Raw genomic sequence first — 15,326 nt, forward strand, 5'->3', positions numbered from 1 at the left:
AGAGAAAGTGGAAGGAAGGAAGGAAGGAGGGAAGGAAAGAAGGAAGGAAGGTAGAAAAGAAAAATAAAGGGAAAAAGTATATAAATATATACACTCTGATGTATTGGTATATTGATAAAAAGCTTTTGGATTGCACCATTAGTTATCTCAAAATATCCAATAGAGAATATACATGGAGACACAGAAGTCCCTAACCAATACCAATTAGTTGCTTAAATTATGAATTCATAGCTAACCACAATATCCCTAAGGAGAGCAGATAATGCTTTCTTGGTGTCTAAATTTTACACAGGCAGAATTGAGTAATAAATTAAGACAATCATAGAGATAATTAAACAAACAAGAACCTGGCTAAAGAGTCTTGTAATTCGAAAATCCCATTTTGTCTACTTATATTTATCAAGATATATTGATTTTTTTGTTGTTCAATTTTCAATTTCAATTTGGATTAGGGTCAGACAAGAGGCCTTAGAGCCACAAGGTCCTAGGAGGTGTCCAAGCTCTGGTGTCCAACGCGGGCTCAGCTATTTACTAACCATGGAACTCTGGTTGATTTACTTGACCTCTCTGAGCCTCCATGTTCTTGTCCATAAAATGGAGTAAACAACACCTAATTCTTGACTGCTGCTGAGGGGTAAAGCACACTGCAGTGCTTAATAAGTAAGAGCTATTATTATCACTGCATGCTCAAGTAGCTTTTTCAACTTCTTGATTTAAGTACTGCTCACGAAGAGTTGGAATTAATGTCATTTTTTTTTTTTTTTTTTGGTCTGCACTGACTTAACTAAGAAACAAAAGAACATGTTTCAGCTACTTCAATAACAAGCACCTAAAGTCCTTGGAAAGGCCTCTCAATTTTAGGCTTGAGAACTGGCACGGAAAAGGACTTTTTTTTTTTAAATAATAGAAATTACATGAAAAGCAATCCCCTTCGTGCAGTCTCCCGGTTTTGCAGCCACTAATGATCCTGGGAATGAACAAAGCTAGCACCTGCGCTTTTTGCATTTCAATCCAGCCACCTTCCACCAGAAGCCACAAAGGCTGGGAAGAAATGCGTAAGGTCACAGTAAGCCATACATGAATGCCTCTCAGACACGGTATTTCCTTTGGATGGGACATTAAAAAGTTAGAGTTTAGCATTCTACTCACTGGAGACATTGGAAGGCTTCCACAGGTGAAGATTTTAAATAACCTTCTGTACAGATTTTTGATGAGAAAGCTAGGCAGAGCTCCTTTTAGACTGGTTTGAAGAAAGTCCCCTGAAAAATATAGTAAGGACTGGGTTACTCCTGGTTGGCTCTTCCAATATTACCCCATCAATGTTATTCATATCTTTTTTGGGTGTATGGTGTGGCCCGAGACCCCATTCAATGTCCTCATCCCAGGCCTTAATGATGGACGGCTGGGTGTACATGGGAGTCCACTCTTTTGCGGTGCCTTTCAACTTAAAAGAGCAGTAGGACAGAAGGGAGCAGAGTAGGCTAGAATAATGTCAACCACTTTGCAGCCATTGTAAATATTGGGGTATGACATCTTCTCACCCATTTTGCAGAAAGCATCAGTTGCCTTTAAAATTCTACATAATCAAGGCATTGTAGTAAGTTGTAGGGTCATCATGGTGAGCAAAATCTGACCAGCAGACCCGGTTCGTGCACTCAGAGATCAGTGAACCATGCTTATCTGCACAAGACTAGAGCATACTCTTTGCTGTAATTGGTACAATGCTTGGTTTTCATGATGCAATTCTTCATGATTGTGATGAATCAGGGAAAATGGGAAAATGACAACCTTCACTTCCTCACCACTATGAAAGTCAGGCCAAATGATTCAGAGTATTCATATTTCAATGGGAAAATATTTTTAAAATTGGACAATTTCTAATCACTGTGGATTCTGATCGACATAATTAGACAACTCTAGATTTGGTTAAGGATAGTAGAATTTTCCATTCTACTATTAAAAAAGGAACTTTTGCTAGAAAAAACTAACATTTATCAAAAGTCTTTAATAATTGTTTGCATTCTTTTTTTTAAATTTTTTTTAATTGTTTGCATTCTTATCTCCAAAACCTCTCCGTAAACAAAACGAATAGAAAACAGAATTAGTGATTGCATTGGCTTTCTTCCCAGTCTGAGTACTCAAGGCAAATGAGATTTTTATATTTCTAACCATCTGCATTTCATTCACATCTTCTCCCCAGTAGAGAATTTGAGACTGAATAAAAGAACAGCTCTTCATCTACAGAACAAGGGTGCCCTGGCTTGAATGGGCCAAATGTCTTAGAAAGTCCATCCACTGAGAGAAAAACCATAAACCACACCTCACACTAGTGTGTAGTCCTGTGTTTCCTCCTCCTCGGTGGACTGTCCTGGGTAACTGCTTAAATTCTTTAGATTTGGTCATAAACAGTTGCCATTTTGACCATTTCCTTTTGTAGACCCACAAACTACAGAATAAATGAATAGCTCCTTCCCTTTGATGGCCTTGCCCAAGGGCTGTTTTAGCACCCCATAAATCCTGTAATTGTATAGGATCATTTGGCAGCATGTGGATTTTTCTGCTAAATCACAGTGAGAAGACCAGGAGGAAACCTGAAAAATAAAGCATTATGGTGGCATTAGAAGATTTATAGTGGGAGCGAACAACACTGGCAAAACCCCAGCAACGCCTTTATTCCTGGTAAAGAGAAGGCATGGCTAAGCATTAAGTACTTTCTGTGTCAGCCGGGAGTAGAAGTTAGACATAGATCCAGTCCTTTTTTCCCCTACACATTGCCGGTATCAGTGAGAGTGTGATGAAATTCTCAAGTAGGCTTAGCTGTCTTAGCTGTCAAGGATATTGACTGAGTCGGTTTATGTTCTTTTATATAGATATCCTGTAAATGGACTTATTACATGGTAGTGGGAGAAAACAGGCAGGGGAAACAGAGGGCACTTAACCATTTGCGCATGTGTTGTGGTGTGTGGGTGTGTGGGTGTGTGGGTGTGTGGGTGTGTGTGTGTGTGTGTGTCCCTAGAGGGCTCTGTCAAATAAATGTGTATAAGAGCATTGTAGTATTCGGCCAATTGTTTATAAACCCCATTTCTCATGTCTCAACAAGAAGTCAGCGTGGGGTTGAGAAGGTTGGGGTTTACCATGCCCCACCATGCCAGCTCTTAGGGGGATGTTGAGAGTGGGTTGAAAATCCGAATCATGCCTTATTTTATTAAATTTGTCTTAGTCTCTGAATAAGAAACTTTGGTTACTGTGTTTATAAATGCTTCGAGAACAGGGAAGTGTAGAAAGACATATAACACATTTCCAGTAATGGCATCAAATTTAAATGTCTTTTTAGCAAGTTGAAACCAGTATAAAGCTTCAGTAATTAACAGATTAAGATCTATTGACAGACTCCACATCAGAAATTAAAAGGAAAATTACAGGTGTCTTAAGAAGTTAAGGCTTCTCATAAAGCAATGGCAAGGAATAACTGCACATCTTAACGGAAATTTTTTTTTTTGGCAAAATAAGCAGTACTAAATTATATGGAATGTATGATTCTTTTGAACTCTCTGAGATTGGGTATCCTATAAAATAGAAGTTTCAGGTTTTTGGAAGTGATTACTAATACAAAAGAAATGTGTTAGAAAAAGAACTGATAATAAATGTCACTGGCTTTGGAACTTATCCAGGGCTTAGCCCAGAGACTGCCTCCTCTCTGTCTACTTTCCTTTCCCAGGTGATCCCAGACATTCCTAGACCGAAGACCATGTATGTGCTAGTAATCCCAAACTCAGTATTTCATCTCTGAGATCGTACCTGAGATCCAAACTGGTATCTTCCCTTGCCAACCTGACATCTCTAATGTCTAATGTATTAGGCATTCCAAAGTTAACTTGTCCAAAACGGAACTTTTGATTTTCAACCTCACAACACACACATGCACACAGGCATGCACACACACACACACGCACACATTAAAATAATTTTTAAAAACTCTCTCTGTCTTCCCCAGCTCATTAAATAGCATCACCTTCCTCCCAGTTGCCCAGACCAAAACCTAGGAATTTCCCATAATTATTTTCTTTCTTTCATACCTAATCCTTCGGCAAGATCTCCCAGCCCTACCCATACAATATATAACAAAGAGTTCCACCCTCTTCCTTTCCACTGCCACTGCCTATTCCAAAACACTATTATCTTTCCTTGGCTCCTTAGAAGTTCTCCTGCTTCTATTCTTGTACTCAGTACAATGAGACGGATTTGGACAACATTCTGGAAGAATAAGGAATCAGTTGAAGGTGCTTGAATGGGGATATAGAAATTTGATAGTCGGTAATTAGCAGAATCAGAGGATCCCACCATGTCACACAACAGTTGAAAAGGTTCAAGGAGAATATGAGCTCTTGGTAATCCAAACAGTTTTAACAAAGCAGAACAATTTCACTAAAGTAAGAGGAGTCCACCAAACTAAGACAGTCACAGAAATGAAGACATCTCCCTAACTCTGATCCAATGTGTCATAGGGCAGGCCTTGCAAACCCCATTTGAACACTGCACATCTATGCATTCACTGATGGAGTCAAATTGCCAGTCAATAAACACTGAGCAAGTCTACACCCAAGCACTATGGTCTATCCTAGTAGAACAGAGATGAAAACGGCAGAGTACCCTCTAGAAGAATGCAACTAGAAGACAGAAGTGCAAAGGATTACAGTTCCACGTGACAAGCGCCATAATAATGGCGGGGACAAGAATCAGTAGTAGAAACATCCAAGAAGACTTTATTGAGGAAGTGACCTTTGATATGGGACATGTCCCAAATGGGGGTTTCCTAAGTGGCCAAGGAGGAGAGGAACATTGTAAGCAGAGGGAAGATGTGAATAAGTAAAATCAGTGTCTCGCAGGATTGGTGGTGACTTAAGTGGTCAGTAGATAATTTTTTTTTAAGCTTTGTTTTTTTGGTGTGTGTGTGTGTGTGTGTGTGTTTAGTGGTAAGGGTATTTTCTGTTTTGGGTTCCAGGAAACGAAATCAGTTTCTTTTTGAGTGCTCTGGAAATGTTTATGCCTTTCAGCTCAGAAGCATTACAATTTAATAGCTCCATAGCCAATCGTATATTGCATATTGATTGTACCCATCACGTGCAAGGCGTAAAACAGGGTGTACAAAGATGCGTGATACAGCCCACTGACCTCAATCAAGTCACAATTTAAACAAGCCATCCAGACAGCAAGACAAATTAGAAAGAAACCACCCTTTTCCATCAGAAGCAAAAATATTACCAAGTTTTAGAGGGAACTGGCTACCTTGTTTTTTTAAATATTTTATTTGTTTGTTTATTATTTATCTATTTATGTATTTAAGTATTTATTGAGGTCGGGGGGAGAGGGGACAGAGGCAGAGGGAGAGAAAGAATCTCCAGCAGACTCTGCTCTGAGCACAGACCCCGACACAGGGCTCAATCTCATGACCCTGAGATCATGACCTGAGCCGAAATCAAAAGTCAGATGCTCAAGGGACTGAGCCACCCAGGCGCCTCTGGCTACTTTGTTATTTAAAAAGGTATACTATGGTCAGTTGGTAAGAAAACACTGATGGGTGTTAACACTTTTGCCCCAGGAAAGAAAGATAAGCATTATGCTGTTACAGCATATAAGGGAACATGATGTCAATTTTGTAGCTTCAACCTGCTACTTCTCTCACATTACCCTAGACGATCCCACCTATTCAGATGGGGAGGGCTGTAGGGAGCACCTAGAGAGAGTGGGTTCAGGGTGATAGAGCCCATCAACCACCTTTTCCTCGAGTTTTGCACGGAAGAAGCAGAGAAGCAGGTCCTCAAAAGTCCATGTGGCCTTGGAAAATGAGTTTATCGTCAGTGATCAGCGCAGACCAACACAAGACTGAATGCTTACTGGGCTCTTACTATTTCGGGACTTAGTTATCCTCCTAACAACATATAGGGTAAGTACTAATACTCTATCTCATACCAAACCTGAGGACACTGACACAGAGAAGGTACTTGACTTGCCCACAGTTACCCCGTGTTAGTTTTCTGTGGCTGCTGTAACAAATTACCACAAATGTGGAGGCTTCAAACAACATAAATTAATTCCGTCACAGCACAACTACGGAAGCATGAAGTCAAGGCGTCAGCAGGGCTATGCTCCCGCCAAAGTCTCTATGGCAGAATCCTGCCTTGCCTCTTCCAGCTTCTGGTGGCCCCATCGTTCCAGTCTCTGCCTCTGCCTTTACAAAGCCGCCTCCTCAGTCTGTGTCTTCTCTTCCAAGGACACTTGCCACTGGATTTAGGTCAGGGTGATCTCATCCCAAGATCTTTAACTTAATGATATCTGCAAAGACTTTTCTTCTAAATAAGGCCACATTCACAGGGTTGGGGTATTAGGATGTGGACATATCCTTTTGGAGGCCATCAATTAACCCATTAAAACTGCTGTTAAGGGCGCCTGGGTGGCTCAGTTGGTTAAGCGACTGCCTTCGACTGGGGTCATGATCCTGGAGTCCCGGAATCGAGTCCCGCATCGGGCTCCCTGCTCGGCAGGGAGTCTGCTTCTCCCTCTGACCCTCCTCCCTCTCATGCTGTCTCTCATTCTCTCTCTCTCAAATAAATAAATAAAATCTTTAAAAAAAAAATATTAAAAAAAAATAAATAAATAAAACTGCTGTTAAGATGTGAGCTGAGGGGCGCCTGGGTGGCTCAGATGGTTAAGCGTCTGCCTTCGGCTCAGGTCATGATCCCGGGGTCCTGGGATCGAGTCCCGCATCGGGCTCCCGGCTGGGCGGGGAGCCTGCTTCTCCCTCTGACCCTCTCCCCTCTCATGCTGTTTCTCTCTCGCTCACTCTCTAAAAAATAAATAAAATCTTAAAAAAAAAAAAAGATGTGAGCTGAGGGGCGCCTGGGTGGAGTGACGGTTAGGCGTCTGACTCTTGGTTTCAGCTCAGGTCATGATCTCAGGGTCATGAGATCGAGCCCCACATTGGGCTTCATGCTCAGCATGGAGTCTGCTTAGAGTTTCTCTCCCCTTCTCCCTCTGTCCCTGCCGTGCACATGCATGCTCTCTCTATTTCAAATAAATAAATAAGTAAATCTTAAAAAAAAAAAAAAAGATGTGAGCTGAAATTCAAAGTCTAGCAACCTGGCTCTAGGATATTTGCTCTCTAAACCACCCTGGTATACTGCTTCTCAAGAACCAAGAAAGGGGTGGAAGGTGAAATCAAGGGAACTTCCAGGAATGTTCTGCATTTCTTAAGATGCTTCAAACCTTCACTCGACTCTCACCAATGGGGAAGAATAACCCAGTAATGACTGATATTTAATTTCTTGTCAGCCCAAGAGGAGGGGGCTTGAAACAAATCAAATTTCATTTTATCGAAAGCTAAGATGACATATCCTTTACCCCATATTGTGGAGTTAAATTCATACCCACAACTACAGAGGACTAACACATAAGGCTAAGTCATCTTTTCCCCTTTCCCAGGGAAACCAAGTAAATGTTTAAAGATCAAAATTCACACTGTGTTTCCCAGGCAGTCCAAGTAGCTAAATGATTTTGCCAATTTCAGTAAAAGAGCTTTTCTAAGATGATGGAAAAACGGTGCCTTTCAAGCTGGGAAGAATTCCCAATCTCCTGAGGAACATGGAGGTTTAAATTAATTAACTGCAAGACCTCTAGTTTGGGAGTTGAGGTACCTAGTTTTCTAGGCACTTTGCTACATGACCCAGGATAACATTCTTAGCTTTGGGGCCTCCGGTTCCTCAACTGTAAGGTAAGATGGTTAGAATAAATAATTCTAAGAGTTTATAATATATTCAAACATTTTTCCTCAGGAGGGTTTTTATGAACTGCCAATTTCCCTAAGCAATAACATCTTGAAGAAAAACCATTACACTTGAATTTTCACTTGTCCATACAATTACATCAGATTCCACTTCATCTTTAGGAATGAACTTCAAAAGAAATTCTCTCTAGAAATTCTTTGCAAACTTGAAATGGATTTTGGTTACATCTCTTTTACTCTGCATTGAAAGATCACCAAAGAATTTCCTTGTCAATTACTGATTTTAATATCTTCTAAGAAACTTCAACCTAATCCATCTCCTAAAATCACAGAATAATTGGTAATGGTAGCAATTCATACGAATAAATGGTTTCAGGGATAAGAACTCCCACTTCCAGGAAATCATTAGTGATTCAGTTAAAAGTTGCTAAAGTATTTGCATAAGAAATTGCAGAAGATTCCTGAAACTTTAATGCATTCAAATCCCTTCATTTTTTACCAAGTCACTATAAATATCTTGAGGCGAGAATACACCTTGAATGGATCAGTATGTGTGAATATCAACTTCTCATACTTGCATCTATAAATAGTGATTTTACTGAAGCCAGGTCACTGGCTTTAGGAAAGGATTCCTATTCCTTCCCAGCACTTACTGGGAAGAACTGTTTAAGGGGATGATCATGTTTCAGTCTACAAACACCACCACATTGTAGGCACTCCCGATATAGGGATTCAGTAAAAATGGTGATTAAGCAGGAAATACTAAACGCATTTAATCGGTAACATACTGAGACTGAAACTTCCCTTTCCTCTTTTTCTCTGGATGCATTCAGAACTTCAAAACTCAGCCTGCAAGAAATGAGAAAGAATAGGTCAGCAACAGCAGGGATTGTCTTGAATCCTAGGAACCACTTCTGAGCAAGAGCCTTCATTACTAATGTGAGGAGCTTCACCAGCTCGGTCTGCAAACACTCAAGGTTCCCAGCAGTAAACAAAATTAAGTAGAAAAAATAACTTTTTATTTCCCAGGAACCAATTTCCCTACTTATCTCGCAGGCAACATTTATAACTTCACCACCGCCTTTTATTATTTTAAGCTACTTGTCTTTCCAATGTCCCACCTTGACCATTCAGTGAACCTTCTCACATTAACTTCCTGTAAGCCCCTCCCACTCCGCCACCGCTGACCCCCTCCTCCAGAGGAAAGAGGTGAGCTTTTAACTCCCTGTTCACTTCCTTACCACTTGTGCTGTCTAGGTCTATCATTCCCACTCATGTCTGGAAGAAGAAAAAATGTTATAATCCATGGATTGGATCTGTCGTAAAACCCCTATAGACTGATGCTTTTTTTCCTTTCCTATATTTACTATATATATAGTCCTTAGAATACAAATCCCCTGGGATGGATTTCCTTTTTTTATATCTAAAGCAACATTGCTAGAATAGGGAGTCCAAAATTCGGTCACAACTCATAGCCTGGTATAGCTACACTTTGAAATATGATTCTCTGCCTTCAAGAACTTAAAAATCTCCTTCAGAGAGCTAGCAAACCTCCTTACAAAGTAAATGTGTAGCAGTAAGTGTGCTACAGAAAGTGGTTAGAGAAGGCTTCATCCAGAAAGGAGGCCTGGAGTGACACCTGGTAAGTGAGACTCAGATCTAGTCTGCAGAGAGGTCTCTGTCTCGTTATGGGACTGGACAGTAGCAGAAGTAGGTGGGAACAGCATGGGCTGTCACCCAGTCCTAAATTTAAATCTACCCTCTGCCACTCTCTGCCCTTGCCAAGTTATCATAAAACTTGGAGCCTCTGTTGGTTCATCCATCAAGAGGAGATGGCGGTATCGACACCGCCATTTTAAAACCCAGGTAATGTTCTTCACTCCTGGTATTACTCAATCTTCCTGTGACTTTTGATATTGTCAGACAATAGCTCCTGTTTGGAATATTCCTTCCCCTTGGCTTTTGAGATGCCTCCGAGTTCTTGATTTCTTCTCGGTTCTAAGATGGTGTCTTCTCTTTCCGTTAAAGATCAGGGCTTCCCAAAATTCTCTCTTTAGCTCTTTTCTCATTCCCAGAGTAGTCTTATATCTTACCCATAGATTTAAATAACATCTCTATAGTTATGGTTCCCAGTTTCTGAGCTCAGATTTAGTCCTGTCTCCTCCATTCCATGGTTTTTTCCCAGTTTTATTGAGAAATAATTGACTTATGTCACTGTGTAAGTTTAAGGCATACAGCCTGATGGTTTAATTTGCATATGTTGGTGATTACCACAATAGATGCAGCTAACATCCACCTCCTCATATAGATACAATAAAAAGAAAAAAAGGAATAAATTTCCTTGTGATGAGAATTCTTAGGATTTATCCTTTTTTTTTAAAGATCATTTATTTATTATTTGGGGGGGGAGCGGGGGTGGGGGAGGAAGAGAGAGAATCTCCTGCAGATTCCCCTCTAAGTACAGATCTTGGCGCAGGGCTGGATCTCATGACCCTGAGATCATGACCTGAGCTGAAACCAAGAGTTGGACCCTTAACCGACTGAGACACCCAGGTGCCCCTAGGATTTACTCTCCTAACAACTTTTCTATATATCCTACAGCAGTGTTAGCTGTGGCCTACGTTATATCCCTAGTGCCTATTTATCTTCTAACTGGAAGTTTGCACCTTTTGACCACCTTCCCCCATCCCCCCTCTCTCACCCTCTCCCTCTGGTAACCATGAATCTGATCTCTTTTTCCATGAGTTTGTTTTGCTTTTTTTTCAGATTCTGCTTATCTCGTATAAGTGAGATTATACAGTATTTGTTTTTCTCTGTCTGACTTATTTCACTTAGCATAATGCTTTCAAGGTCGATCCATGTTGTCACAAAAGGTAAGATTTCCTCATTTTATTGCTGAGTAACATTTCATTGTATATATACACCACATATCTTTATCCATTCATCCATTGGTGGACACTTAGGTTGTTTCCATGTCCTGGCAATTGTAAATAATGCTGCTATGAACATGGTGCAGAAATCTTTTTGAGTTAGTGTGTTTCCTTTGCTTATATTCTCAGAAGTGAAATTGCTGGATCATATGATAGTTCTATTTCTAATTTCTTGAGGACTCACTATGGTTTTCCATATCAGCTGTACCAGTTTCCTACACAATCCCACCAACAGTGCACAAGGGTTCCCTCTTCTCCACATCCAAGAGATATTTCTTATCTCTTCTCTTTTGGATGATGGCCATTCTAACAGGTGTGAGGTGATATCTTATTGTGGTTTCAATTTGCATTTCCCTAATGACTAGTGATGTTGTGCATCTTTTCATGTACTTTTTGGCCTTTCATCCATCTTCTTTGGAGAAATGTCTGTTCAGGTCTGTTGCCCATTTTTTAATTGAGTTATTTGGGTTTGGGGGGTTTTTTGTTTGTTTTTGAGGTGTAGAAGTTCTTTATACATTTTAGATGTTAACAGCCTCTTTTTAATCTATATGGTTTGCAAATATTGTTCCCATTCCATAGATTTTCTTTTCGCTTTGTTGATGTTTTCTTTTGCCATGCAGAAGCTTTTTAGTTTGATGTAGTTCCACTTGTTTATTTTGTTGTTTTTTCTTTAGATGTCATATTCATGTCAAGGAGCTCTGTGTCTGTTTTCTTTTGGGGGGTTCGTGGTTTCAGTTCTTATTTTAACTCTTTAATCTATTTTGAGTTAGCTTTTGTGAGTGGTGTAAGATATGGAACCACTCATTCTTTTACAGGTTAATATCCAACTATCCCAGCAGCATTTATGGAAGAGACTGTCTTTTGTCTATTGAGTATTCTTGGATCCCTTGTCAAATATCAGTTGACCCTATATGCTTGGTTTTATTTCTGGACTTTTAAATTCTATTTCACTTGTCTATATGTCTTTTTTAATGCCAGTAACACACTACTTTGATGACTATAGCTTTAGAGTATGGCTTGAAATCAGGAAGTATGGGGCCTTCCTGTTTTGTTCTTCTATCTCAGCATTTCTGATTGGAGTCATATGGTTTTATATAAATTTTAGGAGTGTTTTTTCTACCTTTATAAAAGATGTCATTGGAACCTTGATAGGAATTGTGTTAAATCTATAATGGCTTTGGTAGTAATGACACTTCAACAATATTAATTACCCTAATCCATGAACAAAGGAAACTTTCCATTTATCTGGCGATAGAAATCTTCAATTTCCTTCATCAATGTCTCATAGTTTTCAGACTAGAGATCTTTCACTTCCTTAATTAAAGTTATTCCTAAGTACTTTATTGTTTTTGATGTTATTGTAAATGGAATCAATTTCTTTTTCAGAAAATTCATTTTTAATGTATAGCAACGCTACTGATTTTTGTATGTTAATTTTGTACCTTGCAACTTTAATGAATACATTGGTTAGATCTTATAGTTTTTTGAGTCTTTTTTGAGTATATATTTTGTCATCTGCAAATAAGGAAAATTTTACTTCTTACTTTTCAATTCTGATGCGTTTTTTTTCCTTTTCTTGCCTGATTGCTCTAGTTAGGACTTCTAGTTCTATGTTGAATAGGAGTGATGAAGGGTGGGCACTCTTGTCTTGTTTTTGATGCTGATATTGCATGTCCCTAGGCCCTCACCATAAATCACATCGTTAGCATAAACTATCTAGCATGACCCAAGGCCTCAGCTAAACAAAGACATTCTTAACAGGCAAGATATTCCAAGGGCTTAGAGCTTATCTTTCAGAAGATGGACAAGAGCTAAATTTTCTTTGAAATATACAGGGTTTAGGCAAGTTGGATCTGCGGAGTTAATCCTTTGCTGCACACTACTACAGGCAAAAACTTACTGATTACAGTGAATTCCTCTCTCTGTCTTCAGCACACATATCCGATTGGTATCTCAGTTCTCCTTATTCTACATCTACGTATCCATACATTCATCATCATCCCCAGCACTTCCTTCCTCCAAATTAATCTATTACCAAAACTTACTCATTTTTTTGCACAAAGATAACCTAATTTAATCCTTTTTTTTCTTTCCTACTTCTACTGCTTTGGTTTTGGACTTCATCATGTTTTATATTACCTCTGCTCTGAATCCTCCCAATCATCTTCCAGATTGCCTTTAGAATAATTTTTATAAAATAGAAATTTGGCTCTGTCATTCTGCTACTTAAAGTCTGTGAATTAAGTATAAATATCTCTATTTTATTCACATTCCTTAGCACAGCCCTGAATAATATGGCTGCCAATTATCCCTCTAGCCTTGTTACACATTGTGTTACAAACTGACCAAAGGCTTCTGTGTCTCCACGACTTTGAATATCTTATTCTCTCTGTCTGAATTTGTTGTTCCTTCCACAATCTACTCAACATCTAGTCAACAATTTTTCAAGCTAAATTCCACTCCTGTATATGAATCAACTCAGGTGCCAGTTGCTTTAGGATGACTTACCTGCCTTTAAAGTTGGGTCAGGTATCTTTTCTCTGTACTTTGGAAACAGCCTGGGCATGCCTCAGTCATTTCATATTTTACCTTATTCAGCTCATCTGTGTACTTCTCCATCTCCCTCACTGGACTGGGAGACCCTCACTGGGCATAACTGTGTTTCAAGTAGGTACCCCCAAACCCAATGGATACAGTCACAGTACAATGCCTGAAGGAGACATATTTCTGAAGACTTGGCATAACTCAAATTTGTCACAGTAACAAGCTTAATCTTAACAAAGGATGGCATGTATTTTTATTTCCAGACAGCATGTCAATAGCAAAAACAGATTTTACCAACCTCTTAACCTTTGTAGATATACAATATTTTGAATAATTTTTAATTTGGGAAGATTTATACCATTTCAATTTTGCAAAAAATGAAAATTTAATATGCATACTATATCATTTCAAATCTACAAAATTTAACTTCACAATAAATGTAATGTCCAGTACCTCATTCATAGTGATGTTTAAAGTTTATTTCCTTCCCAACCAATCCTCCTCCTATCATTATATTTTGTTTACTTAATTAATCATTTTCTTATTCATCACTGTAGTCATCACCAGTGTTATTTTCTGAGATCTCAAGAAAATTAAATATATATCTTTTCTCTCCTCTCTTCCAAGCTATTACAGTTTTTCAAAAAAAACAAAAGACAAAAAAAAAAATATATGAGTGCAGAAATGAAAACAAAAACATTCTATATTTCACATTTTTTAAAATACAGACTATTTTTCTCTTATTTATTCTGTGTGGCTTAGTTTATAATAATCATCAGAGACCATGTTTTTAATTACATAATGACCCTGACATATCTGATACCAGATAGCATATGAAATATAATCTGTTAGTGAGATCACATAATTAATTAATCTAATCCAGATAAAGCCATATCTAAACAGTGCATTTAAAGAGCCTTTGGATTCCTGCTACTATTTGCATTATTTTTATTATTTGGTGGGTCTAGAGTTGTTGCAATGTATTGTGGAGACGTTAGTAATTTAAAAAATACTAATGGGGCCACCTGAGTAGCTCAGTTGATTAAGTGTCTGACTTCGGCTCAGGTCATGATCTCTGTGTTCAACGAGGAGTCGGCTTGTCCCTCTCCCTGTGCCCCTCCCCCCACTCGTGCTTTCTTTCTCTCTCAGATGAATAAATAAAATCATTAAAAAAATAACAAATTTTTAATCAAGACCTTAAAAATATATAGATCTCTTCAGCCTATGCATGAAATTTTTCATTTGCATTATAGCCTCTTAAAAAAAAAATACAAAGGATTCTGCTTTAGCTTTATTGGCTGTCTGGCAGAACAGCAATATAAAAATAGGAACAAAGAAAAAAGGTTATTTTTTTAATACTCTTTTAGCATATAGATTAGTATTAATTACCATGTAATGAGCTGAAAATTCCTGCCAAAAAGCTGAGGTTTGTGGTTCCATTAATGAGTATTTTCTTTCCACTGGGTGAAGTAAAAATTTTAAAGTGTTAGGGATTTGCACTTGGAAAACATCTCTAAGCTATTTATACAAGCAAGTCAATAGGAAAAGCACATTTTCCATTTATAGCCTTTGTAGTGCATTCATGGACCTGACATTTTGGGCAATGTGTTGCTTTTAGTGGTAGTTCTGAATTGTAGCCTTGGGCAGGCTTGGATGTAGCAGGAGTGAGACCAGCATTCTCCACCATTCAACTTTGGACTGGCTGTGGCTGAATCTATGTTAAGAGTTCCCATTTACTTTCCAAACTGGCAGAAACCACAGAAGTGTGCTTTTTTACTCTCACTTCTAAAATGGATTCAGCCTACAACAGGTACCCCAACCATTGAGGAACACTAGCAACAAGATGCCACTAAGACATGGTTTCTGGGTTTGTCCCAATTAAAATATTTTGAGGCAGTTCTCCACCACTCCCATCTCTAAGAATATTTTTGAGGAAGAGGAGTCTACACATAAACAGACATCATCAAGACTGAACCATTTTGGTGGCCATGAAATGCACCTCAACCAGTTCTGTGGAAAGTGTGATGCAAATGCCTGGTTTCTTTGCTCTGAATCCACCACCGCACTCACTG

Source organism: Mirounga leonina, unplaced genomic scaffold (genome assembly GCF_011800145.1).
Source record: "Mirounga leonina isolate KUSES-001 unplaced genomic scaffold, KU_Mleo_1.0 Mir_165, whole genome shotgun sequence".
NCBI lineage: Eukaryota > Metazoa > Chordata > Mammalia > Carnivora > Phocidae > Mirounga > Mirounga leonina.